This window comes from Oncorhynchus masou, chromosome 24, assembly GCF_036934945.1.
Source record: "Oncorhynchus masou masou isolate Uvic2021 chromosome 24, UVic_Omas_1.1, whole genome shotgun sequence".
Taxonomy (NCBI): Eukaryota; Metazoa; Chordata; class Actinopteri; order Salmoniformes; family Salmonidae; genus Oncorhynchus; species Oncorhynchus masou.
In genome coordinates this window covers 88,616,242-88,629,637 of record NC_088235.1, presented here as the reverse complement: position 1 = coordinate 88,629,637, position 13,396 = coordinate 88,616,242, and positions in this window count along the sequence as shown.

The window sequence follows — 13,396 nt, the reverse complement described above, 5'->3', positions numbered from 1 at the left end:
AAAATATATTACAACTGCAGTTTAAAAAACAAACACACAACCCTCCATGTGTGTTACTCTCCATTGTAGAGTGGGGGTCTCTTCTCTATAAAGGCAGCCATGCCCTCGTGTCAGGATCAGCTGGAGAAAGAGACATGATATATCACTACAGTTTGACCACGGACAATGCACGTAGGCATTTTACCAGTTGATCTCTTACCCTGGCTTAGCACATCCTCTCTGGCCATCCCTGATGTGACCACCTGAGAGATACAGACCCACACAGACAGGTTACAGACATACCTGCCACTAGCACACAGAGTTAATGAACAGGGTGTGAGAGCTGGGATGTGTGTGACTGATGATTAATTGATCAATCAATCATTAGACCATTTAGAACACAAGGTTGTGTTGAGAAGCTGATGCACCTCCATGCCTCTGATCAGAGCCTCCTTGGCCATCCTCACAGCGATGGGGGCCTGGAGACCACACTGGGGGTGAGAACGAAGGACCACAGAAATGCTCGTGTGATGATGTGTAACCATTTGTGAGAAATAGTTCTAAGAGGGTTCGCCGGCTGTCCCTGAGGGAGAACCCTTTGTTTGAGTCTACAGTGCCTTCAGAAAGTATTCACACCGCTTATTCCAAAAATGTTTGCGTTACAGCCTGAATTCAAAATGGATGAAAGATGTTTTTTCTCACTCATCTAAACATAATACCCCGTAATGACAAAGTGAAAACATATTTAGACATTTTAGCAAATGTATTAAAAGAAGTACAGATATCTCATTTACATAAGTATTCACACCCGAAGCAATACTTTGGTGGTGATTACAGCTTTGAGTCATCTTGGTATGTCTGTATCAGCTTGGGACATCTGGATTTAGGGATTTTCTCCCATTCTTCCTTAAATATTTTCTCAAACTCTTAAATTAAATGGGGAGCAGCAGTGAATAGCAATCTTCAAGTCTTTCCACGGATTTTCAAATGGAATTCAAGTCTGGGCTTTAGCTGGGCCACTCAATGACTTTCACATTCTTGTTCTGAAGCCATTCCAGCTTTGGTTTGGCTGTATACTTGGAGTCATTGTCCTGTTGGAAAGTAAATCTATGCCTCCAGTCTAAGGTCTTTTGCACTCTGAAGCAGGTTCTCATCAAGGATTTGGCTCCATTCATTGTTCCCTCTATCCTTACCAGTCTCCCAGTCCCTGCCGATGAAAAGCATCCCCATAGCATGATGTTACCACCCCCATGCTTCACGGTATGGATGGTGTTAGATGGGTGATGAGCTGTGCCTGGTTTTCTCCAGACATAGCGCTTTGCATTCAGGCCAAAGAGTAGTTCTGTCAGAGTAGACATTGGGTTCTTGGTCACCTATCTGACCAAGGTCCTTTTTGCCCGGTTTCTCAGTTTGGTCGGACAGCCAGCTCTTGGCAGAGTCTGGTTGGTTCGATATTTTTTCCCAATGATGGAGACAACTGTGCTCTAGGAAACTTTCAACAGTCTAGAAATGGTTTTATACCCTTCCCTACATATATACCTCATCACAATTCTATCTCTGAGATTTATGGACAGTTCCTTGGTATAGTTTCTGCTCTGACATGCACAGGTGTGTTTCTTTCTAAAACATGTCCAAACAATTGAATTGGCCACATGACTCCAAGTTGTAGTGATATCTCAAAGATGATCAAAGGAAAATGGATGTACCAGAGCTCAATTAGGAGTGTCGTAGCAAAGGGGTGTGACTACATATGTAAATGAGATATGTATTTAAATTTTACAAAAATGTGCAAACATTTCTTAAAACATGTTTTCACTTTGTCATTATTGGGTATTGTGTGTAAATATATTTCATCCATTTTGAATTCAGGCTGTAACGACAAAATGTGGAATAAGTCAAGGGGTAGGAATACTTTCTGAAGGCATACAAACGGCAAGACTTTAGCTAGCAGGTTACCCCGGTTCAAACCTGGGGGTATTTCTGTTCGTAATAAATTATTTGTGTGGGTCAAAACTCATTCTGTTTGGCTGGGCCAAGCTCCCCAATGGGTGGGCCTATGCCCTCCCAGGCCCACCCATGGCTGCACCCCTGCCTCATGGGTCATGTGAAATCCATATATTAGGGCCAAATTTATTTATTTCAGTTGACTGATTTCCTTATATGAACTGTAACTCAGTAAAATCTTTGAAATTGCGGCATGTTGCGTTTATATTTTTTCTCAGTATAGCCGTCAATCACTCATCACTGTGGAATGGAGAAAACAATCAGTATGGTTTTTCGTCCTAAAACATTCTCAGATACATAAATATGTCCTCCAAGCCGTGCAACTGCAAATAACTAGTTTGTGTGTGTGTGCATATGTTATTCGTGGACTGTTTCTCCACTTGACTGCCGAGGTGCCCCTGTCAACTGCTGGCATCTGAGATGGAGTGAGAGAAATTTGGAGTGACAGATGCCTGGAGTGGAGGAGAAGGGCACTGGCGTATCACACACCCCTGATATTTTGCCTTAGCAGGAAATTAAGTCTAAAACATCTATATTTTCTCTCAGCCGCTTGGCAAAATGTGTCAAAAAGCATGAGATTAGCTATAGAAGGGTTGTTTCTTTGTCATATTAGCATGGATATTAAATCAGTCAAAACACATCAAAACAAGACATGGTATCAAGAACAAGATACAACTTGTTGGAACCAGCCGAATAGGTTTCCCCTCATGGCAGCTTCTTGTCCTTGTTGCTAGCCAACTGACTATCCAGTCATTATTATGAGCCATCCTCCTCTCAGCAGCCTCCACTGCATCTCCCGTGTATTAGTGTGTATGCGTGCGTCTAACCTGTGGTAGTATCAATAGGCAGCGTCTCCATCTGGGTTCTACTCTGTAGCTCTGTTGACCAGTCCGATGTCCACAGCCCTCTGTCCATCCACTCTCCTACCAGTGAAGATCAGCTCTTTAGCCAGGGCAAAGCCCACCGCTCTGGGGGGACGCTAACTGCCCCCTACAGGAGAGGATGTAGGGAGAGAGAGAATGAGGCTGAACTCTTGCAAAACAACACAATTTCATGATGGTAAATTATGGGTGTGGATCAGTAGAGGCTGCTGAGGGGAGGACGGCTCATAATAATTGCTGGAACGGTGCAAATGGAATGGCATCAAGCACATGGAAGCTATGTGTTTAATGTGTGTGTGTGTGGGGGGGGATGTGATGGGAGAGTGTGTGTGATGTGTGCATGCATTTGACCTTTGGTCATCTTACCAGCTCTTGGGAGTAGCCCCTGTGTCTTCTCAATCAAACCCATCTGTGCAGAGTAGGCTGGAACACACACAAGACAGTCGAAGGTCCGCTTGGCTTTGTCATTAAGCAACGGTGGGAGTATAGACTAACTGATGTGTCGGTCAGAGCGAAAAACACAAAATGAGAGTGAAATCATGTTAAATGTTTAAATACATTTAGCATTCAAACATTAAACATTATTTCCAATTAAATACGTTGGTATACAAAATGTTAAACAAATGGCAACTAAATATGCTTGTTTTACAAATTATATAAAATAATAGACTCAGAGTTATCAAAAACGCAAATTTCTCTCAGAATTTACATACAACATATAGTTTGCACATTGCTGGTAACTAAATTAATTGATGTACAAATAAATCAAGATTGTTTGTGCTTATCATTAGCATGTACAGCTGCACTCCATATGATAGAATCATGTAAAAGTGCTTTAAAATAAGTAAGAAAAAAACTCAATTAAGAAAAAAAATTGGACTGTCAAAAAAATGCCTAAAATATGCCAAATCATAAACGAGCATTTCACCTAAATAACAAACCAAATGGGGTCAAAATAAAAAGGCTTCAACATTTCAGTTAAGTGGACTTATACAGTACCAGTCAAAAGTTTGGACACACTTATTTATTCAAGGGTTTTTCTTTATTTTTACTATTTTCTACATTGTAGAATAATAGTGAAGACATCAAAACTATGCAATAACACATATGGAATCATGTAGCAACCATAAAAGTGTTAACCTCTTTGAACTCTAGGGGCGCAATTTCATTTTTGGATGAAAAACGTTCCCGTTTTAAACAAGATATTTTGTCACAAAAAGATGCTCGACTATGCATATAATTGCTACTGTTCGAAAGAAAACACTCTGACGTGTCCAGAAATACAAAGATCTTCTCTGTGCGTGCCCTTTAACGTGAGCTTCAGGCAAAACCAAGATGAGATGGCATCCAGGAAATGACAAGGATTTTTGAGGCTCTGTTTGTCATGATCTCCTTATATGGCTGTGAACGCAAGAGGAATGAGTCTGCCCTTTCTGTCGTTTCCCCAAGGTGTCTGCAGCATTGTGACGTATTTGTAGGCAGATCATTGGAAGATTGACCATAAGAGACCACATTTACCACGTGTCCGCCCGGTGTCCTGCGCCGAAATTGGTGCGCAAAAGTCACCTGCCAGTATTTTTCCAAACAATACAGAGAGTAAAGCAAGCTTCCACGAACTGCATGTCAATGAAGAGATATGTGAAAAAACACCTTGAGGACTGATTCCAAACAACGTTTGCCATGTTTCGATATTATGTAGTTAATCCGGAAAAAGTTTTACGTTGTAGGTGACTGCATTTTCGGTTCGTTTCAGTAGCCAGGCGCAATGTAGAAAACGGAACGATTTCTCCTACACACAGACGCTTTCAGGAAACACTGCGCATTTGGTGTGTAACTGAGAGTCTCCTCATTGAAAACATCAGAAGCTCTTCAAAGGTAAATGATTTTATTTATTTGGTTATCTGGTTTTTGTGAAAATGTTGCGTGCTACATGTTATTCAAAATGCATTGCTAGCTTTGCATACTCTTACACAAATTAGTCAATTTCTATGGTTCAAAAGCATATTTTGAAAATCTGAGATGACAGTGTTGTTAAGAAAAGGCTAAGCTTGAGAGCAGATGCATTATTTTCATTTTATTTTTGATTTTCAGAAATCGTTAACGTTACATTATGCTAATGAGCTTCAGGCTATAACTGTATACAGGGTTTTTCATAGCCAAACGTGAACAAAACGGAGCGATTTGTCCTACACAAATAATATTTTTTGAAAAACTGCACATTTGCTATGTAACTGAGAGTCTCCTCATTGAAAACATCCGAAGCTCTTCAAAGTTAATGATTTTATTTATTTGGTTATCTGGCTTTTGTGAAAATGTTGCGTGCTACATGCTACACAAAATGCTATGCTAACTTTGCATACTCTTACACAAATTAGTCAATTTCTATGGTTCAAAAGCATATTTTGAAAATCTGAGATGACAGTGTTGTTAAGAAAAGGCTAAGCTTGAGAGCAAACGCATTATTTTAATTTTATTTGCGATTTTCAGAAATCGTTAACGTTGCGTTATGCTAATGAGCCTGAGGCTTTAGTCACGATCCCGGATCCGGGATGGGGAGTTTCAAGAAGTTAAACAAATCTAAATATATTTTAGATTCTTCAAAGTAGCCACCCTTGATGACAGCTTTGCACACTCTTGCCATTCTCTCAACTAGCTTCAACTGGACTGCTTATCCAACAGTCTTGAAGGAGTTCCCACATATGCTGAGCACTTGTTGGATGCTTTTCTTTCACTCTGTGGTTCAACTCATCTCAAACCATCTCAATTGGGTTGAAGTTGAGTGATTGTGGAGGCCAGGTATGCAGCACTCCATCACTCTCCTTCTTGGTCAAATAGCCCTTACACAGCCTGGAGATCTGGTCGGTCATTATCCTGTTGAAAAACAAATTATAGTCCCACTAAGCGCAAACCAGATGGGATGGCGTATCGGTGCAGAATGCTGTGGCCATGCTGGTTTAGTGTGCCTTGAATTCTAAATACATCACTGACAGTGTTACCAGCAAAGCACCCACATACCATCACACCTCCTCCTCCATGCTTCACGGTGGGAACAACACATGTGGCGATCACCTGTTCACCTATTCTGCGTCCCACAAAGACATGGCAGTTGGAACCAAAAATCTCAAATTTGTACTCATCAGACCAAAGGACAGATTTCCCCTGGTCTAATGTCCATTGCTTGTGTTTCTTGGCCCATGCAAGTCTCTTCTTCTTATTTGTGACCTCTAGTAGTGGATTCTTTGCAGCAATTCGACCATGAAGGCCTGATTCATGCAATCTCCTCTGAACAATTGATATTGAGATGTGTCGGTTACTTGGAATGTGTGAAGCGTTTATTTGGGCTGCAATTTCAAAGGCTGGTAACTCTAATGAACGTATCCTCTGCAACAGAGGTAACTCTGGGTCTTCCTTTCCTGTGGCGGTCCTCATGGAGGCCAGTTTCATCATAGCGCTTGATGGTTTTGCGACTGTACTTGAAGAAACTTTAAAAGTTCTTGACTTCATGTCTTAAAGGAATGATGGACTGTCGATTCCTTTTGCTTATTTGAGCTGTTTTTGCTGTAATATGGACTTGGTCTTTACCAAATAGTGCTATCTTCTGTATACCACCCCAACCTTGTCACAACACAACTGATTGGCCGTAAGGAAAAACATTCCACAAATTAACTTTTAACAAGGCACACCTGTTAATCAAAATGCATTCCAGGTGACTACCTCATGAAGCTGGTTGAGAGAATGCCAAGAGTGTGCTAAGCTGTCGTCAAGGCAAAGGGTGGCTACTTTGAAGAATATCAAATATAAAATATAATTTCCTGCAATTCTACACATTTTGCCATGGGGCGTAGAGAAAATGTTGCAGTTTTATAGCAAGTCTGATGCAATTATACACATTTAGCCATAGGGTGGATTACTATTTTTTCCGTTTTGAAGCCAATTTCCTGCAATTCTACACATTTTGCCATGACTTACGCCATGTTAATATATCGGAGTGAGAGTGACTAATAAAATCAGGTGCCGCTCTAGAATCTCCAATAAGTGCATTGTCATCCTCTGCCATGACAGCATTTTAAACATAACCTTCAGCATGACAGGATGATAATTGCTAAATTAACTCAGGAGCCACACCTGTGTGGAAGCACCTGCTTTCAATATAATTAGTTTCACTCATTTACTCAAGCTTTCCCATTATTTTGGCAGTTACCTGTATTTAGACTGATATGTATGTATGCGTGTAACTCAGATGCTACAGAATATAAATGTAATATACTGTACATTAGAATTGTGGAGGCTGCTGAGGGGAGGACAGCTCATAATAATGGCTGAAATGGAGTCATTGGAGTGGTATCAACCACATGGAAACCACCCCTTTGATGTGTTTGATACCATTCTTTGATTCTTTGACTCCATTGCAGCCATTATGATCCGTCCTCCCCTAAGCAGCCTCCACTAATAAAAATAATATCCATGAAGTTGTTTCTCACAGATCTTGTGTAGTTACCACAATCACTCATTACCCTGCATGGCTTGCCCCTCTCAGCTTGACTTGCTTGTTATGGGGTAAATTATGTACATGAATAGCCTCTTTTTAAGTCAGTGACAATGCAGGGAGCCAGTATAGGCCTATTACTTTTTAATACAGTGCACTGGGTGTATGTGGACAGAGACTCATTATTCTCCTCTTGACACATCTTGTTGTGGCTCCCTAGGAACCTACCTTGTTCTACAGAAGAAGGCTGATAAGGAAGGTAACTATGTCCCTGAGACCAGCAACCATATCATCACAAGCGTCGATCAAGATCAGCAATAGTCGTGAAAGTTTTAAAAACAATTTAAGAAACTGACCACCACTGCTCTGGAGGATCCTACTTATAAGCAGGGTTTTGCTAGTGTCCTACTTGGCACATCATTTAAATTTGGTTTACTCAACACATCATGAGGGGGTATTTCCCTGCCTTAAGTGTCCGGCTCTGTCAATTCCTGCTACCACCTTTGTGTATTTGTAAGTGATTTACATTTACTTGAATCCTAACCTTATATAATCTTGCACTACTCCACAGTCCACAGTAGCCTAGAGCAGTGTAGATTGATTCTACCCAAAAATTCACTTGACACTGAAACATTTAATATTTCATTACGATCACCATTAGCCGTCATCATTGCTTTGCACAATAGGGGGATACCTCATTAGCCGTTGCTTTGATGTTTTTCCTGGAAAGAAGTGGCTTCTTTGCTGCCCTTCTTGACACCAGGCCATCCTCCAAAAGTCTTCGCCTTCACTGTGCGTGCAGATGCACTCACCTGCCTGCTGCCATTCCTGAGCAAGCTCTGTACTGGTGGTGCCCCGATCCCGCAGCTGATTCAACTAGGAGACGGTCCTGGCGCTTGCTGGACTTTCTTGGGCGCCCTGAAGCCTTCTTCACAATTGAACCACTCTCCTCGAAGTTCTTGATGATCCGATAAACGGTTGATTTAGGTGCAATCTTACTGGCAGCAATATCCTTGCCTGTGAAGCCCTTTTTGTGCAAAGCAATGATGATGGCACTTGGGCCTCCCGGGTGGCGCAGTGGTGTGGTTAAGGGCAGTACCACCAGAGACTCTGGGTTCGCGCCCAGGCTCTGTCGTAACCGGCCGCGACCGGGAGGTCCGTGGGGCGACGCACCATTGGCCTAGCGTCGTCCAGGTTAGGGAGGGCATGGCCGGTAGGGATGTCCTTGTCTCATCGCGCACCAGCGACTCCAAGGTTGCCAGGTGCACGGTGTTTCCTCCGACACATTGGTGCAGCTGGCTTCCGGGTTGGATGTGCGCTGTTTTAAGAAGCAGTTGGTTGGGTTGTGTATCGGAGGACGCATGAATTTCAACATTCGTCTCTCCCGAGCCCATACGGGAGTTGTAGCGATGAGACAAGATAGTAGCTACTAACAATTGGATACCATGGCATTGGGGAGAAAAAGGGGTAAAAATTTAAAAAAATTAAAATAAAAGATGTGTTCCTTGCAGGTAACCATGGTTGACAGAGGAAGAACAATGATTCCAAGCACCACCCTCCTTTTGAAGCTTCCAGTCTGTTATTTGAACTCAATCAGTATGACAGAGTGATCTCCAGCCTTGTCCTCGTCAACGCTCACACCTGTGTTAACGAGAGAATCACTGACATGTCAGCTGGTCCTTTTGTGGCAGGGCTGAAATGCAGTGGATTTTTGGGGGGGGGATTCAGTTCATTTGTATGGCAAAGAGGGACTTTGCAATTAATTGTAATTCATCTGATCACGCTTCATAACATTCTGGGGTATATGCAAATTGCCTTGAGCGAAACAGACACATACTCCAAGCCTACATTCAAATACAGAACAAAAATACAAAACACAACAATTTAAGAATTTACTAAGTTACAGTTCATGCAACGAAGTCATAAGGCCCTAATCTATGGTTTTCACATGACTGGGAATACAGATATGGATCAGTTGTTCACAGACACCTTAAAAAAGATAATAATAATAAAAAGGTTGGGGCGTGGATCTGAAGGTGGTTGGTCTCAGACGATCCAACAGGTGAAGAAGTCGGATGTGGGGGTCCTGGGCTGGCATGGTTGCAAGTGGTCTGCATTTGTGAGGCCGGTTGGACGTAATTCCCAAATTCCAAATTTTTTAAAACAATGGTGGTTGAGAAATTAACATTCAATTCTCTGTCAACAGCTCTGGTGGACATTCCTGCAGTCTGCATGTACACTCCCTGGAAACGAGACATCGGCGGCATTGTGTTGTGACAGAACTGCCCATTTTAAAGTGGCCTTTTGTCCTCAGCACAAAGTGCACCTATGTAATAATCATGCTGTTTAATCAGCTTCTTGATATGCCACACCTGTCAGTTGGATGATTTATCTTGGCAAAGCTTTAATACATTTTTCCATACGCACAAAAAGCTTATTTCAATAAAACCTTGTGCACACATTTGTTTACATCCCTGTTAGTGTATATTTCTCGCTCATTAACGGGGATGTAAACAAAAGGTGTGCACAAAGTTATCAAAATAAGCTTTGTGCGGGTATGGAACATTTTATTTCAGCTCATGAAACATGGGACCAACACTTTACATGTTGCGTTCATAGAATATAAAACATACGTGACAGTACAAAACCACAATTACATAAAACTCAGTCTACATGGTCTGAACTAATGCAAGCTTGTCAACAAATAAAATAAAACCAAACTTAAATATGGTGTTCATTCATTAATACTAGAGGGTAAAGTTTACATTTGAGACCTGATGTTTTAGAAGTTAGAAAATGGTGTACCTGTCACGAAGTACTAAGGTGAGTGGAATCAGGCGCAGAGAGCAGGTACAATAATAGACAGTTTATTCTCCGATGTACAAAAACAATGGTCAACCCAACACACCGGGTGAATGATCCAACACAGGATCATAAAATGACCGGAGAATAAAAACCACAAGTACTCCACCAAAATGACATGAAGACAAAACAATCCCGCACAAAACAAGGGCGGGACAACCTACTACATATACAGACACTAATTAACTAAAATACACACAGGTGAAACCAATCAGACAAAACCAACAGACAAACGAAAAGGGATCGGTAGTGGCTAGTAGGACGGTGACGACGACCACCGAGCACCGCCCGAACAGGCAGGAGAGCCAACCTCGGTGGAAGTTGTGACAGTACCCCCCCCCCACCCCCCTGACGCGCGGCCCCCGCAGCGCGCCGCCACCGTCCTCGAGGACGACCCGGAGGACGAGGTGCTGGGCGATCCGGGTGGAGGCGGTGGAAATCTATCAGGAGAGAAGGGTCCAAAATGTCCCCCACCGGAACCCAGCACCTCTCCTCCGGACCGTACCCCTCCAAGTCCACGAGGTACTGTAGGCCCCCCACCTGACGTCTCAAATCCAGAATGACCCGAACTGTGTACGACGGGGACCCCTCGATGTCCAGAGGGGGCGGAGGGACCTCAGGCACCTCACCTTCTTGCAGGGGACCAGCCACCACCGGCCTGAGGAGAGACACATGAAACGAGGGGTTAATACGGTAATACCTAGGAAGTTGTAATCTGTAACACACCTCGTTTATTCTCCTCAGGACTTTGAACGGCCCCACACACTGCGGCCCCAGCTTCCGACAGGGCAGGCGGAGGGACAGGTTTCGGGTCGAGAGCCAGACCCTGTCCCCCGGTGCAAACACGGGTGCCTCACTGCGGTGCTGGTCAGCGCTCCTCTTCTGCCGTTCTCCCGCTAACCGTAGTGAGTCCTGAACGGCTTTCCAGGTGTCCTTGGAGCGCTGTACCCATTCCTCTACCGCAGGAGCCTCGGTCTTGCTCTGATGCCATGGTGCCAGGACCGGCTGGTAACCTAACACACACTCAAAAGGGGACAAGTTAGTTTAGGAGTGGCGTAGGGAGGTCTGAGCTAGTTCAGCCCAGGGAACATACCTTGCCCACTCACCAGGCCGGTCCCGGCAATAGGACCGCAGAAACCTGCCCACATACGCGCTCCACCTGCCCATTACTCTCGGGGTGAAAACCTGAGGTTAAGCTGACAGAGACCCCCAGTCTCTCCATAAACGCCCTCCACACTCTGGACGTGAATTGGGGACCCCGATCAGAAACGATGTCCTCAGGCACCCCATAGTGCCGGAAGACATGGGTAAACAAGGCCTCTGCAGTCTGCAGGGCCGTAGGGAGACCGGGCAACGGGATGAGACGACAGGACTTAGAAAACCGATCCACAACGACCAGGATCGTAGTACTTCCCTGGGACGGCGGAAGGTCGGTAAGAACATCCACCGATAAGTGTCTCCACGGCCGTTGTAGAACGGGGAGGGGTTGTAATTTCCCTCTAGGCAGGTGCCGAGGAGCCTTGCTCTGAGCACACACTGAGCAGGAGGAGACATAAAATCTCACGTCTTTAGCCAGCGTGGGCCACCAGTATTTCCCTCTCAGACTCCGCACTGTCCTCTCGATGCCCGGATGACCCGAGGAGGGGAGAGAATGAGCCCACTGGATCAGCTTGTCCCGGACCCCCCTCGGCATGTACTGAGTCCCCACTGGACAGTTTGGGGGGGCCGGCTCTGACCGTGAGGCCTCCTCTATCTCCGCGTCCACCTCCCATACCACCGGTGCCACGAGACATGACGGTGAAATGATGGGAGTTGGCTCAACAGACCGCTCCTCGGTATCATAGAGGCGGGACAGAGCGTCGGCTTTGGTGTTTGGGGAGCCTGGCCGGTATGAGAGGGTAAACCGGAACCTGGTAAAAAACATGGCCCATCTAGCCTGACGTGGATTTAGTCTCCAAGCTGCCCGGATATACTCGAGATTACGATGGTCAGTCCAGATGAGAAAAGGGTGTTTAGCCCCCTCAAGTCAATGTCTCCACACCTTCAGAGCCTTGACTACAGCTAACAACTCCCGGTCCCCCACATCATAGTTTTGCTCCGCTGGGCTGAGCTTGCTCGAAAAAAAGGCACACGGACGGAGCTTGGGTGGCACGCCCGAGCGCTGGGACAGCACGGCTCCATCCCCAGGCTCGGACGCATCCACATCCACTATGAACGCTAAAGAGGGGTCCGGATGCGCCAACACGGGCGCATTGGTGAACAGCTCCTTCAAACGACTGAAAGCTCTGCCCCGCCTCTGCTGACCAACGCAAGCGCACCGGTCCTCCCTTCAGCTGTGAGGTGATGGGAGCAGCCACCTGACCAAAACCCCGGATAAACCTCCTGTAGTAATGGGCAAACCCTAAAAACCGCTGCACTTCTTTCACCGTGGTTGGAGTCGGCCAATTACGCACGGCTGTAACGCGGTCATCCTTCATCAACACCCCGGAGGTGGAAATACGATACCCCAGGAAGGAAACGGACTGTTTGAAAAACTCACATTTCTCCGCCTTGCAATACAGGTCATGCTCCAGCAGTCGCCCAAGTACCTTACGCACCAGAGACACATGCTCCGCGCGTGTGGCAGAATAGATCAAGATGTCATCGATATACACTACCACTCCCTGCCCGAGGAGGTCTAGGAGAATCTCATCTACGAAGGATTGGAAAACGGCTGGAGCATTCTTCAACCCGTATGGCATGACGCGGTACTCATAATGACCAGATGTAGTACTAAATGCGGTTTTCCACTCATCTCCTCTCCGGATACACACCAGATTATACACGCTCCTCAGGTCCAGTTTTGTGAAGAAGCGCACCCCGTGAAATGATTCCATCGCCGTAGTGATGAGAGGTAGTGGGTAACTAAACCCCACTGTGATGGAATTTAGACCTCTATAATCAACGCACGGACGCAGACCTCCATCCTTCTTCTTCACAAAAAAGAAGCTTGAGGAGACGGGTGATGCGGAGGGCCGAATGTACCCCTGTCCCAGCGATTCGGCAACGTATGTATCCATCGCTACCGTCTCCTCCTGGGACAATGGATACACGTGACTCCTAGGAAGTGCAGCGTTCTCCAGAAGGTTTATCACGCAGTCCTCTCTACGATGGGGTGGTAATTGGGTCGCCTTCTTTTTACTGA